We start from the raw sequence: 7,853 nt of genomic DNA, 5'->3' as shown, positions 1-7,853 counted from the left end.
ATGTTAACTTTAATCACTTGATTAAGTGATGTTTGCCAAAACTCTCCACTGTGGAGTTCCTATTGTTCCTATGTAATTAATAAATAATTTGTGAGGAGAGTCATTAAGACTAAATATTCTGATCCTCACCGAACTTTCACCCACTAGTTGTAGCATCCATTGATTTTTGCCTAAATCAATTACTACTTAATGTTCTCAAAATGACAATTTTCTAACTCTACCATTCTTTCTACATTCATTAGTTGGCATAATACATAAAGAAAAGTTTTCCCTTCTACTCCATTTATCATTCATTCATTCATTCATGTTATATTAGCTTGGATTCACACACTCTTATTTTATTCAATGGATATAGTTTTTTACAACAATTTGTTTTGATGTTCAAGTTGTTCTAGATATGACTGGTGGGAGCCTCTTGAATCTGGCTTCTAAGTCACTTTGATATGTCCCCATCATTCTTTTTGGCATGAACAGAGGCTCCACACTAATCTTGCACTTTTCCTGCCCCCGCTCTCCTCCAAGGAGCCCTGGTTCTTTTTAGTAAGGAATGGTATTTAGAAACCAAGATCTAATTACTAATATGTAATTAGTGCAACTGGGGTGTTTTTGCTTCTAGACCCTTTCATTGTACAGAGCTAGGAAATGTATGTAGATACACATATATGTATATTTGTTTATATAAGTATATATTACATATTTATGTGCTGATACCTCCCAATCCTGCAACTCAAATCCAACTCACAGAATTCTTCCTAGCCTTCCTCTATTCCATATTTTTTATTTCCTTCTCCAATAGTGAGAATCTGGCTCTCAACACTACCTATATATTCACTCATTTGCTTAATTCTATAATACCAGAAATCTGCCATATCCAGTCCATTGTGACAAACACATCTCTTCAGTAGAGTTTAATATTTGCAGTTCTTTTACTAAGGATATATAGTCAAAGTACTGTGTTCAAAGGTTTCTTGAGTTTCTTTTCTTTTTTCTTCCTTCAGTATGATTATGTTGTTTATGTTGTTCAGATTAGGCTCATTAGTTTCTATTTTTATTCAATTTCAGGGTTTCCTACATCACTGTTGATTTAATGGAGCCTGGACCCTCAATATCTTGTCCAGGTAGCATGGGCTTTTGGACATAGTTGTATGGTTTTATCTAGTCCCTCAACAACACATATTTTCATCCTGATTTACATGTCTGGGAGACTTCCCACTATCTTTTCCAAACTTAGCAGCTGCAAACTCTCTTCTCTCCTTCCAAATTGAGTTGGACTCCCCCTCACTGCTGTCCTCGGTCTATGCCATTTCTCCTCTCAGACCTCACTGTCTGTTCTTTAGGCATCAAGCCATTCAGGGCCCAGCCCAAGTCCCACTCCTCTGAGCTAGTGAGGGTGCAGGCTGGGCCCAAGGAGGTCTCCTGTAGACTACTGAGTGGCATCCTAAATGGCTCCTGTCCTCACAGGTACCCTTCTGCTCCTGCCTCAGCTTCCTCAAATGGAGACCTAGAGGAAGGAAGTTTGTGTGAAATTTGCACACTGGATGAAGCAAGTCTTCCTACAATGGGAAGGGAGCCCGAGGGGAGCTGGTCCCTATCAAAGGCCTGAGATCATGGTCTGGGGCTACCCACCATGGTTTCTCTGTGAAGAGTCCCTCCTGCAGGAGCAGAGCAGTGGGCTTTCGGACGCAAGGAATGAAGGCTGAGGTCTGGAGCGGAACCTTCTCTTCCACAAGTCCAGATCCCTCCTCTATCATCAGCCCTTGGCAACCAACCATCCGAGGATGCATTCCCTTCATGCCTCTCTGCCAGACCCCATGTGAGGAATTCACTCCAGCAGAGGGGAATTTAAAAGTGCATGCCAAACATCATCACCCCATAGTTCAACAGAGTAGTCCCATTACAGGGGTCCCATCAAGCCCTCTTGTTTCTTTTTGTTGTTGTTGTTAATCCTCACCTGAGAATACTTTTCCACTAATTTTTAGAAAGAGTGGAAGGGAGGGGGAGAGACAGAAACATTGATGTGAGAGAGACACATCGATTGGTTGCCTCCTGCACATGCCCCAACCAGGGCCAGGGATCGAACCTGAAACAGAGGTACTTGCCTTTGACCAGAATCAAAACCAGGACCCTTTAGTCTGAGGGCTGACCCTCTATCCACTGAGCCAAGCCAGCTAGGACACGCCCTCTTGTTTCTTAGCCAACACCTTCAGTTCCAGGACTTAGACCAGTGATGGCGAACCTTTTGAGCTCGGCGTGTCAGCATTTTGAAAAACCCTAACTTAACTCTGGTGCCATGTCACATATAGAAATTTTTTGATATTTGCAACCATAGTAAAACAAAGACTTATATTTTTGATATTTATTTTATATATTTAAATGCCATTTAACAAAGAAAAATCAACCAAAAAAATGAGTTTGCGTGTCACCTCTGACACGCATGTCATAGGTTCGCCATCACTGACTTAGACCCTTCTTTTGCCTGGGCTGTTCGGCATGCAGACCATCAAGTTGCCATCTGAGGTTTAGACCCATTTTGGGTGTTTAATATCTTGCCACTGAGAGATCCCACCTGGTCCACCTGCAGATATCTGGCCCCTGCTGACACACGCCCACAGGATCACAGCCTACATGATAAAGCTCCCTGAGCCAGGTGGCCCTGGCCTGACCCTGCTGCAGGGACTGGCAGATGCTGCCGCATCCTGGGGTTCGGGGCAGTCTGTTTCCACTTGGGGACAGTGGGGGCAAATTCAGCTCTTGTTACCAGGACACACCTCACTCCGAGGCACTGATAATGAGGCAGCACATACACAAGCTGTTCAACTGCGGACACGCTGCAGCTTTCCAGTAAGAGAGGATTTCAAGGGTGTATTTTTATAAGGAAGAAGTGACATAAGCGCCCGTCTTTGTTATTTAAATTTCATGAAAATCAACTATAGATGGTGTGTAATTGAGCACAGAATAGGGCCCAGAATATATTCTGAAATAACGGGAGCCCTTTTATCAGGATATATATGAAGAAAAGAAAGTCAAAGAAAAGCAAAATCTCCATGCAAAATAATGAACTATTTGAAGGGAGAAAAAAGAGAGAGACTGGGGATCAAGCACGCTGGGGGAGCATTCACGAGGCTGGTTTTGAGAAGTCGCTTGGGACGGGTTTAGAGATGGGGTGGGCCCTGGTCATTATCGGTTGACTTGTACTCAGAATCAGGCTGGATTCGAGGAACCGGGGCCAGACAAGTAAAAAGATGAGAGCCCCCAAGGTGGGCCAGGTGACCCAGGTCCTGCAGAAGGACAGGAAGGGCTGTAGATCCCGAGAGTACACCTGCCCAAGGCTCTCCTCCCCCCACCTCTGTACCCTGTGTACCCTGTCAGCAGGGGCAGCGCACTTGGGCAGCCAGGTGCCCAGGTGATAAACCAGAGCTGGTCTGGGGTCCGAGTCAGGGGCAACCTGATGGGGGCATGTGGTCAGGAGCTGACCTGACTCGGGAAGAGGCGATCGCTGCCTCTGCATTCATATGGTCTCTTCTCCAACACCAGCAAAGGGGAAGGATGACCTAGACTCCCCAAGCATCCCCCTCTGTGCCAGCAGCACAGCTCCTCCCCATTTGCCGCTCACCGTGTGTATACCTGGACCTGAGACTTTCATCTTGGAACCTCCATGATGTGCCTAACAGGGGACATAATGTCACCTGAATGCATTGCTGTGAAGCCTAGTACATTCTCTTCCACTGGTCCCCTTCCCCTCTCCCTTCCCCTACAGCAGCAGTTCTCAACCTGTGGGTCGCGACCCCTTTGGGGGTTGAACGACCCTTTCACAGGGGCCGCCTAAGACCATCGGAAAACACATATATAATTACATATTGTTTTTGTGATTAATCACTATGTTTTAATTATGTTCAATTTGTAACAATGAAATTGGGGGTCACCACAACATGAGGACTGTATTAAAGGGTCACGGCATTAGGAAGGTTGAGAACCACTGCCCTACAGGCTGCTGCTGTCCCCACCCTCACCCCCTGGATCTCTCTTTGAGGCAGGAGCAACCTCTAGGTCTGGATATAGTGGACACCCTCTAACCTAGGGAGACAGCAGCTTCAGAGACAGTGCCTAGAACACCATCATGAAACTCTAAGGAGCCAAGAAGTCCCCAGGAAACAACCACACTGCTGCTATTGCCACTGCTATTGTTATGCGGGGCCAGGGCCACTGATGTCTGCCCTCCAGGCAGCCTCCAGAATGCCCTCATCTACTCTCCTTCATTTTTGGAGCATCACTTGTGTGTCCATGGTGCCTGGTCCCTAACATCCCCCCAGGCACAGTCCTGTGAGAACACTAACTCCAGCCTTTCCCCCAGACGTGCAAGGCTACCCAGTCCCCGAGTTCACTGCTGCCACAGCCCCCAAGCTGCCCAGAACCCTTCTGTCCTAGCTATGGTCACACTGAATTGCAATGAGTGGCCTTTTCTGTCCTCCCCACTGGACCATGAACGCTGAACACCCAGCACACAGATGGGTCCGGGTACTCAGTAAGTGCTACATAAGTGTCTGTTAAAGGGAAAGTGAAGAAGCAGCTCTTGCTCTCAAAGTGTGGGCGCCTCCCAGCGGGTCTGTATCTTCCAGCTGGAACAGAACAGGAGCGGGATCGGTGCGCCATCTACTGGCATCTTCGCAGACTGGCAGAAAAGGGCCCACCCAGCGATGGAAACTGGGCACCTCTAGCTGGGATGGCCCCTCCTACGTACGATGTCAACCTGTTTGTGAAGCTGCTCCGGAGCCCATGCTGCAAACACTCTGCACACTGCCTGGAAATCACCAGCAGACTTGGCCGCCTCATTGAATAGAGAGGGCTGGGCCCCAGAGTGATAACAAGTCCTGACCTGCATTGAGAATATCCAGGAATGGGCTCTCTTCCACCAGCTACTCTTCCACCAGCTTCTCCAGGGCAGGGATTTCCCAGAAACTCTCCTCAGCAGGAAGCCTTGGGCAGGAGTCATGACAGCAGTTACTGCAGAGCTGAGGCAAGGGCCTGCTCCCTGGGGGACCAGCAGGCTTCACTAGCTGTGTGACTGAGGACAAGTTGCTTTCCCTCTCTGTGCCTCAATTTCTTCACCTGAAAAACAAGCTCCATGATAATACCTCCCCTATAGGGTTACTATGAAAATGAAAAATCATATCTATAACCCAGATGCCCAGACACCCACTGCTCCCAAGGGTCTTCTCTTTGGTGCCCAAACGGCACAAGACCCACCCAGCTTACACCCTCCCTGGTAAAGCTGTGACTAGCTTCTATCAGGCTCCCCTCCCCAGTGTTTCTGGGAGCCTGCAGGTAGGTATACCTTTCCCTGAAGTCCTGGTTGCTGTTCTTCTCTCAGTCCACCTCCTGACTCAAGCTCCCCATTCACTTTCCTTTTCTCTGGTGACCTCCTGCCACCCCCTTAACAAGCTTTCTTAGGCCCTGCTTGTCCCCAGACGTCCTCACCCCAATCATGGCCAGGGATGCTCTTCCAATACCCCAAACCCAACTAGGACCACACTTGTCTGAAAGAATGACAAAAGGGAACTACAGAGCATGATAGAAAAGCCCAAACCAGCTCCTGGGTGTGAACAAGCTCAAAGTTCCCAGGCCCCAGGGTCCTCCTGCCTTTCTTTCTCTCTAGGGTCCCTGGCTACCCCCTCTGGGATAAACAAGAGTCCCAGCCATGTTGCCCCTCCCCAATTCCAGGAACCCCCAGCTTTTTAAAAAAAATTTCTGCAAGCACACTGGCCAGAGACACAGTTCTGTCCTGAAGGAAGACGGCCTTTCACGTGTTTATACAAAACAAAAATCTCAAATGTTTTTATTTTGGTTCCTGAAACCCCTCCATCCCAAACAGCATCTTGCCTTTTTCTATGTAAAATCAAATACCCTGTTAGCTATTTTTGCCATTTTCAGAAAGCAAGGGAATAGTTTGCTCTCAAGGTTGTCTCCTACAGAAACTAAACATCAATAACAACAGTTAACCTTTTTTTGTATGTCCTAGTCTAAGAGCCTACTGTCAGCCTTTTGCCTGTTTTAAGATCCTTTTGAATCTTCACAACAACACTGGATGGCAGTCACCATCAAATGGAGGAGGAGGAAAAGAGGGATAAGGAGGCTATGGACTCCCCCAGGGCCCCACAGTTAGTAAGTGTCTGAACCAACTTGAATGACAGTGCAGCTGTGTGTTTGCGACAAACACTTAGACCAAATAATAGAGTTGTGATGTTAATCATTAAAAAAAAAAATGACAACTTGATGGAAAATTGTGTGCTTGGTTTTTCTTGAATGCTAGTGTTGGCAAAACAATTCTGTTCATACCAAAATATCCTCCAGGCCCTCACACTCATGGAGTAAAAGATGAAAGAGAGAGAGGACAGAAGGCGCAGTCCCATTCCCTCACAGATGTTTCTCTTCACCGGAGGCTGAGGTGGCCTGAGTCAATGCCACCAAGAGGGAGTGGGGAACCTGAAGGAGTGAGTGGGGAGTTCTGGCCCTGAAGGAGGAGAGGCTTTGCTGGGGTCCCAGCAAGCTGTTTGATGTGGGACAGTCTACCCCACTGAGCTCCTACCCTCTAAATATACAGGCAAGAATCCAGCAATCATGCTCCTGGGTATTTACTCAAGTAGGTTGAAAATTTATATCCATATAAAAACCTGCACACAGATGTTTATAACAACTTTATTCGTAATTGCCAAAACTTGGAGGCAACCAAGATGGCCTTCAAGTGGGCGAATGGATAAATAAACTGTACTACATCCAGACCATGGAATATTGTTCAGTACTAAAAAGAAATGGGCTACCAGGCCATGAAAAGATGTGGAGGAACCTTAAATGCTTATTATGAAGTGAAAGAAGCCAATCTGAAAAGACCACATACTTTATGATTCCAACTATATGGCATATTGGAAGAGGCAAAACTTTGGGAGGGACAGTGAAAAGATTGGTGGTTGCCAGGATGGGGGGATGAACAGGTTAACCACAGAGGATTTTTAGGGCAGTGAAACTATTTTGTATGATACTGTAATGATGGACACATGCCATTACACATTTGTCAAAACCCACAGAATGTATCAAGAGTGAACCCTAACGTGAACTGTGGACCTTGGCGATAATGACATGTCAGTGGGGTCTATGGATCATAACACATGTCCCATTCTGGTGCAGGGTGTCGATAGTGGGGGAGGCTGTGTGTGTAGGGGCAGGAAGTACCTTGGAACTCTCTGTACTTTCTGCTTAATTTTGCTGTGAACCTGAAACTTCTCTAAAAACAATAGCCTATTAAAAAAAATACAGGTAAGATGTTTGAGCACACAAAAGTTGTCCAACAGTGCCCTCTAGCACCCACCAACGATAAACTGCTTCATGGAGAGTAGGGCTTGTGTGTGTGTTTTTTAAAAATATCTGAGAGCAAGAGTCTGGGGGAATTTGTTTCTCTGAGCCACACTGATCAATAACTTGTGTGTGCCGGGGGTCCGAGGGTAGGAGAGAAGGAAGGAAGGAAAGGCAGGCGAGGCTGGCACTCACCAAGCCCTGGCCCTGGTGTTTTCGCCGGGCTCCCAGGTGTCCAGGCAGCCAGATCCTGGCTTGTACTAAATGCTCACGGTCGGACTGAGAGCCCTGGGCTTTATTTAACGGTGTTGGAGGCATTCCATGGTCTGGCAAACCCTGCAGCAGTAAGGCTTGCCTGCAGGTGGTTGAGCCACGGTGGCCCCGGGCCTCAACTGGAAACACCTCCAATCTACAAGCCATGTCTCCGCGGGACCTGGGCCCACAGGGAGTGCGTGCCCACCCCAGAGCCTGGTCGGCCGAGAGCAGACAGAGGCCAACACTTATACAGC

Source organism: Myotis brandtii, unplaced genomic scaffold, assembly GCF_000412655.1.
Source record: "Myotis brandtii unplaced genomic scaffold, ASM41265v1 scaffold208, whole genome shotgun sequence".
Lineage (NCBI taxonomy): Eukaryota > Metazoa > Chordata > Mammalia > Chiroptera > Vespertilionidae > Myotis > Myotis brandtii.
The sequence above is the reverse complement of the archived record's forward strand: the minus strand, read 5'-3'. Positions refer to the sequence as shown.